This window comes from Neovison vison, chromosome 5 (assembly GCF_020171115.1).
Source record: "Neovison vison isolate M4711 chromosome 5, ASM_NN_V1, whole genome shotgun sequence".
NCBI lineage: Eukaryota > Metazoa > Chordata > Mammalia > Carnivora > Mustelidae > Neogale > Neogale vison.
In genome coordinates this window covers 61,431,655-61,444,148 of record NC_058095.1, presented here as the reverse complement: position 1 = coordinate 61,444,148, position 12,494 = coordinate 61,431,655, and the positions used below count along the sequence as shown (strand labels likewise).

Here is a 12,494-nt window from a genome sequence, read left to right as displayed (position 1 = left end):
ATGTATATAAATACATTTACAAATGAGAAAACAGAAACAGGCCCTCCCCCAGTGCACGTATCCCCTTTTGACATTGCCCTTAAGAATGCTTTCGTGGGGAAGCTATATTGATCAATGCCGCGATCGTATTTTCCCTGACGTACCTAGCACTTAGATTATAAGTCCTGTGGCCAGCCAAGGGAAAATGAAAGTGTTCAAGAAGCAAAATCCAGCAGTTGCCGGTCAGACAGCCACAAAGTGAAGGCGAAATCAAATCAGTACATGCCGATCAATGGGCATCTGTGGGTGTGGGGAAAGAAGGAGGACCCAGACAGGATTCTTGACTTTCTCAAAGCCTTCAGTAGAGTTGGATAGAGTAGACTCAGACCTGGAATGTTAAATAGTGATTCCTGAATTCAGTCAGATATGGAAAACATGAAAGCGAGCAAGGAAGTGCCACAAGGCAAATAGATGATTATGATAAAGTTGGTGGAGGCTGGTCCTTCACTGAGGAGGGTTCCAGATGATGGAGAAAGTTAAGAAGGAGCAACTACGGATGGGAGGCAGTTCCCGTACCAACGCACCACATAAAGATGGAAGCAAATGCAATTTATTCAATAGAATGTCTTTAAAATTTTTTTTTTTTTTTTCAGAGAATGAGAGATCTGTGTAAGCAGGAAAAAACAGTTTGGAGCCTGAGAGTGAAGGATCTAGCTAAGCGGTTTACAGTTCCCTGGGTGCCCTTTGCATGGGACAGTTAATCTACAGCTGTGTGCACGGTGGGAGAACCCTCTCTTAGTCTGGGAAACAAGCTGCTAGAGCAAAGAAATGGTTGATCCTGTCTTTCTTTAAAATGTTGATAGTTTGCTCACGATAGGTATTTTTTTGCACCGATTCTGATTTTTTAAAAAAGTAATTGCATTCAAATCTTACTTTGATTATGAATTTTGGGGTGCCTCCTCATAGGGTGCACCTTTTGAAAATTGTGCACTCGTCTCAGCCTTGTCCCGGCCTCGAATAAATCCCCAAATTTGATTGTCTGCATGAAACGGGGATTTATTTTTTACTCAGATACCTGACAGTGCAGGTGTTTCGAATCAGGTGACTCTGCTCCACACAGTGATTCAGGGACCAAGGCTTCTCATCTGACACATGCCTCCAAGCTTGCTCTGGGGCTCATCCCCATTCTAGGAGCCAGAAATAGTAGAGCACTTGAAGGATAGTGGAGGAGAAGTCTTCACAGGCCAGGCTCAGAAGTGATGCACGCCATCTTTGCTCTCCCACTGTTGGCGGGAGCTCAGTCACATGCCGTACCATACTGGATTGGGTGGGTGAAAAATAGTTATATTGTCAAAAAGCAAAGGGGATCAGCGGGTGAACTGCTAGCAGACTTCTGTGTCACAAGTTCTAGAAAGAAAATGTAACTGGAAAGAAAATACAAAATTTCAAGAGCAAAAGAAAAGAAAATTTAAACTAACTCTATTCTGAGTTTGGTTCTTGCGTTCTCAGTTTTAAAAAAAAATTCTGCTACCACCAGGTAGTAGTAGTGTCCTGGTAGATTACTAATAAATAGGTTTGAATATTGAATAAACTTCTTAATGTTTCATACTGCTGTATCCTTTAGCAGATTCCATAATGCATGTTAGCATTTTAAAACTCTGAGAATAAATGAAACAAGCTTGTTTTGATGACTTTATGTTCCCCCAAACATATATATGACCATGGAATCTTCTTTTCATAGAATATCCATCAATATCCTGTGGACATTTTGGGAAATGGTGTGTCTAGAGAAAAGGGAAGTTTTCAGATAAAATTAGTAAGAAATGAATAGAAAGCCCTCTAAATACCATTAGCCATTAACAGTCCTGTTACATTTGTTGAAAAGAATTTATGGAGGGGGCACCTGGCTGGTTCAGTTGGTAGAACATGTGACTCTTGATCTCGGGTTGTGAGTTTGAGCCCTGTGTTGTGGATAGAGAATAAATAAGAAAAAATAACAAAATGTTTTTTTTTGTTTGTTTTTTTGTTTGTTTTGTTTTGTTTTTTAGGAAGAGAATTTTATAGTGAGTTAAAATAGGCAAGTTTTATGACTTTTTGCAGTAAATTTCCTAGAAGCTGGAATGGAAAAAGACCTGACTAGCAAGTTCCAAGTATGACAACTACTAGAGCAAATAGTAAAGTCTTCATGGGGGTTGAGGGGATTTGTGAATGGTCCAGCTACAGAACCCAACAGAGTGAGGAACAATGGAGTTGGTTTGTGGAGAGGGATCAGTGTCAGGGAAATCTCCCTGGGTCAGAGGATTGTTGAATGTTGGGGAGCCAAGGGAATGCAGCAAGAGAAAATACCCCCATAAGAAGCAGAGACTGAGCAATGCTGTACATTAACTAAGTTTGTGCCGTTGTTGACGGGTGACAGGTATAGAGTGGAGGCTGTCAGGGAAGTCTTCGTCAAGACGGTAGACCAAAGGTCAAGGTTGTGTATGGTTCGGTCAACTGAATACTATTTAGGATGTTAAGAAACATGGCGGTTATATGTTATGGACTGAAGGTTTTCATCTCCCTCCCCCATCCTGTAACTCATATGTGATGATACTTGGAGGGAACCTTCGGGATGTGATTAGGTTTAGATGAGGCCATGATGGGGGAACCATCCAGGTTGGTATTCGTGTCCTTAGGAGAAGAGGAGGAGACAGAGCCCTCTGTCCCCGTGCCGTGAGAGGATACAGTAAGAAGGTAGGTATCTGCAAAACAGGAAGAGCGCTCTCACTAAACACCAGCTCTCCCAGCAGCTTGATTTTGGACCTTCCAGTTTCACAGCTGTGAAAAAGTTTGTGGCTTCAGCCACCCAGCCTGTGTATTTTGTTATGATAGCCCGAACTAATAAAGACAATATATAAAAAGCAATACAGGTACAAAGTTATTAAAGATGGTGGAAATGACTATTATTGGAAACCATTAGAGTATGAAAAGGAGACTTGGACTTGTTAGTATAGTTCAATAATAGGGACTGTTAAAGGAAAGACGGGTTTGGTGCTGAGGGGAGAGATTGAGCTGAAGACTCCTTTCCTTCCTCTGTCATGGATGGGGATGGAGAGGGACTTCTACGTGGGACACATGGTCCTGGATTCTAATAGGTCATAGAATCTAATAGAAGAAGAAATTTGGTAGTCACGGAGTCTAATGCGGACTCTGAGAGGGCTGTCTACGAAACTTGCAGAACATGAATCCCCCAGTTCAATATGTTTGCTTAATGTTCCATATCGTATATCTTGGAGTTTCGTGTTGCTTATTAGCCCGCTACAGGGTCTGAAAGCCCGAGAGTCAAGATTAAACACATTTATCTCACCTCTCCCCAAACTTATTTGCCTATGAAATCCATTTTTTTTTTTCATGGTACATGTATTTTCACTCATTGAACACATTATTTACCAAACCTCTAGTCAGCACGATCACTGTGAAAGGCTGGTGTTCTAGAGAACACAGTTTGAGAGATGATGATCTTGTCCAACCTCTCCGTTTTTCAGATGAGGAAATTAAGCCTGTGAACAGTCAGTCGAGAGAGGTACAATTCCCTCCCCTAGGGAAGTCAGTGGCACGATAATGGAAATTTGAGACGTGTGATACGGAACCAGTAGAAACAAAATTTGGGAAACAGCTACTTTTTTTTTTTTTTTTTTTTTTTTTTTGGAAGATAGAGGGATTGGATAAGGTGAAAGTACACACATCTTAGTGGTGAGAAGAGGGTCTACCTCTTACTGTCATGAACTTAGTGGAAAAGGACTGGTGGAAATTAAGTAGAGAACTACACCTACGTGATCGCCCCAAACGACTTGAAGTTGGAGATGAATGTCCATTTATCTGAAACTTTTTGAGTTACTCTGCTAGATACTCTGCGTGACAAAGACACGAGGAAGAGAGCATCCCTTCCGTGGAAGACAGAGGTCTTTTCTGTGACCTTCTGGAAGATGTCATGCAGCCTCCGGTCCAGGCTCGCCCACCTTCTGTGTCCCAAGCACAGCTGGGTCACTGGGGAGATCACCAAGACAGACCCCCAGTTCTAGGGCTCAGGGGACTGAGACAGAAAGTAAAAAACCTCTTCCCTCCAAAGAGATGCTTCGTTCCCGCGTGGAGATAGGCAGAAGGGAGAAAAGGTTTCTCAGATGGTGAAGGCAACCCAATGGAGGAGAAAATTCGAGAAAGGAAAGCTCTGCCATGATGACAGGCAAACCCCAGGACGAGCCACGGAGTGGCCTTGATGTCTCCATTCATTGTGCACAGTCCCTCTCATGGTGCTTTCATTATTTGAACACTATCTGGTGTCATTAAGATATCAGTGTTATTTAGGTATATCTGCATTGGCAGTTTAATTATGTCTGCGCAAGGCTCGGTATTTATTCATGGGGATCTTGGGGAGTTGTCAGACACCAGCCTGGAGATAAAGACGAGGTGCCTGGAGAATGCTAATGGCCCCCAGCTTGCCACTTGACAAACCCACACGCCACTTATTCCCAAACTGATTATTTCGATCATTAACAACCCATACATCAGCCTCCTTCACCCGAGATCGCCACACGCATTCATCTTTTCATAAATGGTTATCTGACGAGGGCGCTGAGAATTGATGTTCTGGGGGGTGGGGGGATTGCCCGGTGCGGGTCAGCCGTGGGGTGCAGCGAGCTAGACACCCTGTTAGCGACCCCCTTTCATTAATCAGATTAGGACAGTAAACCCGTGGAGGGGGCACCATGTTCCTAAACAATAACCAATCGGGGTGCCTTTGTGTTGCCCGCGGCAACGGCTGCCTTGCCTTTTAAGAGGATGTTGCTTTGCAGATCCCCGTGGAAAACCCGCATCTTTGCTCATCCTATCACTGCCCGCTCGCAATCATTACTCTTGTTCCAAGGAGCGGGGCACGAGGAGAGGCTCCGGGCTTGGGACACACCATCTGCTCCTCATTGCTCACCTGAGTCAGAGCTCCTGACATCACTTCTCCGCAGCAGCGTGAGCCAAGCAGAGGGAATAAAGAGGCTGGGTTTGCACCAGACACTGCGGGGCTTGCGAGTGATGAGCCAGAGCCTTGGGGGAGAGCAGATCCGCTCCCGGGCAGGGAGCCCTTTTCTTCCAAGGAAAAGGCAGAGCGGGCGGTTATGCTCGAGTTAGAAAGGATGCCCTCGACCCGTCTAATGAAGGACTCATGTGTGTTTTCTCTGTGTCCGCATCTGGTTTGGATGGTTCTCAATGGGAAGGAACCCTCCGTCCAATTACATTTACAAGGATGATGTTTCCATTTAGACAATGTTCCACTAATACGGTCTTCTTTGATTTTCATGAGAATTGGACTTGCTGGAAAAAAAATTTTTTTTTTTTTTTGAAACTAAGTTTAAGAGACTTTATGCAACTTGCCCAAGATCACAGACTCGTTAGTGATAACCATTCCCGAGAGATCTCCTTAGTCTTCTTTTACCACCTTGACACTGTCATAGAGTCCTATTAGTGCGACATTACAAGATCCTATTAAATAGTGACTCATGTCAGGGCGTCCTGTTTTTTAAGATTATTTATTTATTTATTTATTTGACAGACACCACAAGTAGGCAGAGAGGCAGGCAGAGAAAGTGAGAGGAAGAAGCAGGCTCCTGGCTGAGCAGAGAGCCCGATGTGGGGCTCGATCCTAGGACCCTGGGATCATGACCTGAGCCGAAAGGCAGAGGCTTTAACCCACTGAGCCACCCAGGTGCCCCAATACTCTTGTTTTATAATAAAGCCAAAGTCGGGGCGCCTGGGTGGCTCAGTGGGCTAAAGCCTCTGCTTTCAGTTCAGGTCATGATCTCAGGGTCTTAGGATTGAACCCCGCATCGGGCTCTCTGCTCAGCAGGGAGCCTGCTTCCCTTTCTCTTTCTCAGCCTGCCTCTCTGCCTGCTTGTGATCTCTGTCAAATAAATAAATAAAATCTTTAAAATAATAATAAAGCCAAAGTCTTTATCCTTTCCCGCTCCTTCTAGATTTCCTCCATGGGACACATAGAAAAATCTGATTCTCCACATGGTAGCCCCTCAGACATTTAAAGACAAAGATACGAGTCTAGAATTGTCTCCGCTTTAGGCTGATTCCAGGTATGGAGGGATGTGGTGCTGTCTCTGTCTTCTACGGTGGCCATAATGAAGTACCACAGAGATCTGTTGTCTCCCAGCTCTGGAGGCTAGAAATCCAAGCTTAAGGTGTCTCCTAGCAGGGCTGGTTTCAACTGTGTCCTCACATGGCTTTGCCTCTCAGTGTGGCACCCTGGGGTCTCTCCCCCTTCTTACTAGAAGAGTCTCTAAGTCTTATTAGGACCTCATATAACTTTCATCACCTCCTTGAAGACCCTATTTCCGAATACATCACATTGGGGGTTAAGGGTTCAAAACGTGAATTGGCGACACCATGACTACCCGTAATAGGTACGATTAAGTCAAAGCCTCCCGTTTCTTCAGCCTAGTTTGTTACCTGTACAGGAGGCAGAAAGCCAGCCCCATTCACTGGTGGAGAAGGACCTGAGCTGTCTGTCTGTCGTTTGAGTAGCCTTCTGGATCTGTGTCCACTGCATGCATTCTGTGTATAGCCAACGGATGGCTACTTGGGTGTGACGCCCAAAGGCTCCACCTAAGTCAGCGTTGAAAACCCTCACCCCTAAGGAAGGGGGTGTGATTCAACGAAGGGAAGAGAGCTGTCAAGGATCACGAGTCTCCCAGAGCTGGAGATTTTGCAGCACAGGATGGAAAATAGGAAGACTTGCCCTCTCATATCTCAAAGCAACTAGACGCAGGCCTTGTTTTCTCAGAGGCCGTCTGGGAAGGTGGTGAGGGTAATTTGAGCTACTGGCCCTTCCATTCCCAACGTGGATACCAAGAGTGAGTGAGACAGTGATGAATTACCCAAGATGAGGTTAGAATAATTTAATAAAAAGAGGTGGAAATGGGGTCTTTAATTCCTAACCTTTGGAGCTGTGGCTAAAAATCCATTAATAGAACACGGATTAAGAAATCCAAAGTAAGATTAGTCAGCATCACCCACCAGTGAATCACTCTGGAGCTCGGGTCAGAATTAACATCTGAAAATTCTTTAAAACTTTACGGCTGAGATTTCTCCCCCCCACCCCCTTGGCCTGACTTCTTTTGTAGTCTTGGCCTTTTTAGCCGGGGAGATAGAAAATGTCTGGCATCCATTCAAAGCTCATTCAAGCCACAGGGTGGAACTATAAAGGAGGCCTTTGGGGATATGTAGGGTCAGCGTGAATAGTTTATATCGTAGCTTTCAGTTTAAAAAAAAAAAAAAGGAAGAAAAAATTATTTTACAGCATCAGTAGGGAGAATTATATCACAATATATAAGTAGATTTAGCAGAATTTACAAATCCACATGTGTTCCCTTAAGCAGTAGTTTTCAAATATTTGATGACCTTGGAACTCTTGGCTCAAATGAAATTTTACACTGAAGGAAAACGGAACAAAACTCATACAAAGAAGTTGCTTTGCTCACAGAAAGATGTGGGGTCTCAGAGACCCTAGTGTTTCCGTTGCACTCTTTTGGGTAGCCCTTAATGGGAACAAATGCCAAGATCGTCCAAGAAGATAGATTGAATACTTTTTGTCTTGGAGAGTCTTACTCTACGGTGAATTTCTCCCCGTGAACCACAGACTATGTGTGAACGACAGCTGATCATTAAATAGTAAGTCACACCTCTCCTTGAGTTTTGAAAAATATTTTGAAAGCGATGTGGTCTTCCAACAAAAATGTAGACATTAAAGGTGATGACTTTTTCCCACAGCAGGAACATTTTAAATGCAGACTGTTTAAAACAAACTGCTAAAAAAAAAAAAAAAAAAGCGAATTTTACCAACCGAGCATGTATTTTCTTAAATCATCAAATCATACACCATCGAAGTTGGAAGAGACCCTGTATATTGAAATTGAATGAGATAATTACATAAAGGTGCTTTTAACCTATAAAACATTTTGCAAGAGTAAATGTTGATGGTGATGATATCCATCTCCTTTCCTTTAAACAGGGCTTTCGTATTTCTTTCTAAACCCCTTAACTGGAGCTCAGAAAAGGCAAAATATCGTGCCCAGCGTCAAGTGGCTAGACGCAGATAACACTAGGATGTAGATTTTTGTTAGAGGGCATTTAGATCAAGTCACAAAAGCCTAGTAATCAGGGGCCAGTCAGAAAGTACAATACTTTCTCTTGTGTAAAAATGCATGTTAGGGCACCTGGGTTGGCTCAGTGGGTTAAGCATCTGCCTTTGGCTCAGATCACGATGTTAGGGTCGTGGGTTTGAGCCCCACACTGGGCTCTCTGCTCAACAGGGAGTCTGCTTCTCCCTCTCCCTCTGCCTTTCCCCGTGCTTGTGCTCTCTGACTCTCTCTTTCAAATAAGTAAGTAAAATCTAGGTGGGGGGAAAGGCACTTTATCTATACCTGAGATGGATCCCAAAAAACTGTTCAATATTGGCACACAAAACACAAGCCTATCAGTCTGGACCTATAAGTTTAAAACATGCTCATGGAGGGAATGAAGGCTTATTTGCCTAACCCCAAATTGGGGGGAGGGGTGCAGAGGGGCTCCTCCTCTTTACAGCTCTTGAGTGAAATGTTTGGAGAATACCAAGTGGGCTTTCACCTTACATAGTTGGTGGTGAGTTTCTAAAATCAATACAAAAAACTAAACATAAAAATAAAATCAATATAGGCACTGGTTCCGTCTGTGGAGCATGCGATTCTTGGTCTCGGGGCTGTGAGTTCAAGCCCCACTTTGGGCGTGGAGCCTACTTTTAAAAATCCTGAACAAAAAAATAGATCTATGTTCTTTGCCACAGTGTAAGTGGCAAAGATCCTGCAGAATCAAATGATCTCTGAGAACCCTTTGGGCTCTTACAAACTCAAAGACATATCATCTATTACTTTTGTCTTTGGAAATTTGGCTGAGATGTTCCTTTTCCTGTGATGTTGGAGGCCAAGGTCTCTTTTGAACCATGCAACATGGCCTACATATGTTCTGTGTTTTGTTCTGTGTGACCTTGATCGGCTGACTATGTGGAGGGAATTGCATAAGCTCTGATTCCGCTGTACAGATTTTCTGCTCTAGTCGCTGATTGATGGTGATTGAACTGTCTAGTAACTTAAATAAATTCGAAATGAGGACATGATAACAAATACACAGTAATGTGTAAGTTTATGTTTATGTTTAGTTCTTTGGTAGTGTTTCTAACTTGTTAATTGAAATTATGGAGAATCACCATGTCTTCCCCTTCTGCCCCCCACAAACTGGCCATTAGTACTCTTCCCTGAGCTAGGATCTGGATTTAGAAGAACACTGAGGATGGTTATGGGCTTATCTCCAAGGATGGCTACTAGCATTTCCTGCCATCCGCATTCGTGCATTCTACTTCTCCCATGAAGAATTGAATTATTTCCTCCCCCTTGGAGCTGAGCTGGCCTGTGACTTGTGGTGATCCGTAGAATGAGACAGAAGGAGTTCTGTGTTGGTTCTCGACTTAGCCACGTGGAGGCCCAGTGATTTTCTCTTTTGCTCCCTTGGAGCCCTGAGCCACTGTATGTGGAGGCTCACCACCCTGCTGGAGAGAGAGGTCGGCCATCCCCCAGCTTTTCAGCCTCCCCGCTAAGGAGTCAGATGCATGAGGGAAGCCATCTTGGTCATTCTCGCCCCACCTGAGCTCTAGGAAGAATAAAACTCAGTGACTACATTTGACATCCCATGAAGCAGAAGAACCACTTGGTCCAGTCTTTCCTATAATACAGAAACATGAGCAAATGAATGTTTTGAATTGTTTTTTACGTTCCGAGTGCTTTGTTAAACAGTGGAAGATCTTTGAGACAGTTGGCCAGGAAATTTCTAGGACATTAAGTTTCGTAGACTCTTGCTGGCTATTTTTCCTTCTTCCAGATTGATTCTTCTGCTTTTCTAACCTCTGATGCTGCCCAGACTTTTGGTGTAGAAACGTAAAACAGACAAAACAAAGTAAACCAGAAGGGACTTCCCAGGATCCTGTAGAAGCTTCCCTTCTGCTCAAACATGGTGGAGCCAGTGGACGTGGCCACTGTGTGTCGATGAGGCCCTCAGCTTTGTAGGTCATCAGTGCTGGGCGTGGTTTCATAAATTTCATTTTCCATATTATTTTACTGGTGCTTGGTTTTCAGTTCCTAGCTTGGAGGGAGACAGGGACAGGTGGCACACAATTGCTTGCCAAAGGGTTAAAATCCTCGGGGAGAAGGAGGCAGTGATAAGGATCAGAAATGGGAAATTGGACACTTAGAGGGAAAGGAAGGGTAAATGAGTTTCTAGGAAAATAAAGGACTACCATGAAAATCTCAAAAAACAACCTTTCCATGGCTTGCAAAATGGTGTATCCATCTCTCCTGGGCTGCTCAGTTTTCCATCCCGATAGCTGGGAATAAGTCAGTCATAGAGTCACGTCAGCCAATGATAAAACGTATTTTTTCTTGGGAGGGAGGTGGAATCATCATCTGTAAACACAAAGGATGGCTTACTCATGAAGGACCCTAGTGAGTTTAATTCCATGAAACACAGTTGCTGGATGTCTGAAGATTAACTAAGGAGACATGTCACTTCTGCTGGATAGGAAAACACTCCAAAATTGATGTGTCACTTAAAATACACAAATGTAGCACTTACAGGCCAAGTAGATATTTCTTGATAGAAAACCTCTTTTTAGAGCTTGGCAGGGCCAAGCAATCTGCCCACGAATGTTTATTGTGTTAGTGGGAAACTCAGTCAAATTCAGCCATGTTGTCACCCAAGAAAACACGAAAGCCCGGATTTTAACCTTACTGAAAAATTGGTGGCATAAAGTGGAGGCTGATAAGATAAATAATTCCTATGACTTTCAGTGCTTTGGAGTAACCTACCTGTGCAGGAGAGGAAAATGTTTCCCTCCTCCCTCCCCAATTCCTCCCCCTCCTCTCTATCTGGGGCAAGAGTCTACCCTCTGTTGACAAGTGTCTGATGGAAGTTTTATAAGATTTTTTTTTTTTTTTAGCGAGGCACCAGTTGTCTTTAATACTTGAAAGAAAATTGAAGAGCCGGATCCAGTTACTTCTATGAAAAATAAAAGTTCTCCCCGAGCTTTGGCCACTGCTGGGTAGGCTTGTTTTAAAACTGAATTATAGGCGTAATACATTTGCCAGAGACACGGGCATTAATTTTTCTTGAGCCGCTCAAGATCGGGAGGACAGAACAGGAGGGAGCAGAGAGAAAATAAGATAATCAGAGTTTCACGTTGATTTATTCATCCGTGTGCAAAGGAATGGGGACACGAGGGAGACTATTCCAGGGGCCTGAAGGAGAGGTGGGGGCACTGCAGAGAGAAAGCAGAGTGAGGGACGGCGGGGCGGTCTGCCAAACCCCAAGTCCCATTGTTGTTCTTAGATGATATAAGATTACTTTATTTCTCGAGCTGCTTTATAAAAACCCATATGCATAAAACATGCCACGTGGTGGATCCAGGAAACGACTGTGTTCCTAACCTGCCTGGCTCATTCCTTGAATAACGATCAAGTAGGTCTCTGCAGAGCTGGGTAGAGGCTACGATTCCAGAGTGTTCAAGAGAGATTGCCTGCTCCAGGCAGATGGGTGGGCTCTTGAGGCCCGAACTGGACTCCGCTCAGAAGTCTGTGTGTGTGTGACCTGTCTCGCAGACCTAATGTCGAATCACTTAGCGGAGGTGGGAGAAGCCCTTAAACCAGGGATCTGTGGCATTCTCCCTCAGTCGGCGATTAGCTGCATGCTGGACCAGGCTTCTGATTTGCGAGCCTCCGTGCACGATGGAAGTGCAGGGCTCTTGGTTAAAAAACTGAATTTTGGGGGAGGGAGGGATGGCAGAGCATGAAACAAAGAGAGGGGCTCTTCCCAGCATGGAGTCTGAGAGGTGATATTGGATTCCTACCCCGAAAGACCATTCAGGCTCCAAGACGTTGTGATAAGAATCTTCTCTCTCTCTCTCTCTCTTTTTAAATTTTTATTTTTTCAGTGTTCCAAGATTCATTGTTTATGCATCACACCCAGTGCTCCATGCAATTCGTGCCCTCCTTAGTACCACCACCAGGCTCACCCAACCACCATGCCCCTCCCCTCCAAAACCCTCAGTTTGTTTCTCAGTGTCCACAGTCTCTCATGGTTCGTCTCCCCATCTGATTTCCCCCAATTCACTTTTCCTTTCTTTCTCCTAATGTCCTCCATGCTATTCCTTATGCTCCACAAATAAGCGAAACCATATGATAATTGACTCTCTCTGCTTGACTTATTTCACTCAGCATAATCTCCTCCAGTCCTGTCCATGTTGATACAATAGTTGGGTATTCATCCTTTCTGATGGAGGTATCATACTCCATAGTATATATGGACCACATCTTCTTTATCCATCCGTCCATTGAAGGGCATCTAGGTTCTTTCCACAGTTTGGCAACCGTGGCCATTGCTGCTGTGAACATCAGGGT

General features: G+C 44.1%; 1 protein-coding gene across 1 annotated transcript in view; it reads left to right on the top strand.

Moving 5' to 3' along the window:
- HS3ST3A1 (heparan sulfate-glucosamine 3-sulfotransferase 3A1) overlaps positions 1–12,494 on the top strand; it is a 92,845-nt gene that overhangs the window by 39,079 nt on the left and 41,272 nt on the right. The window lies entirely within an intron of this gene.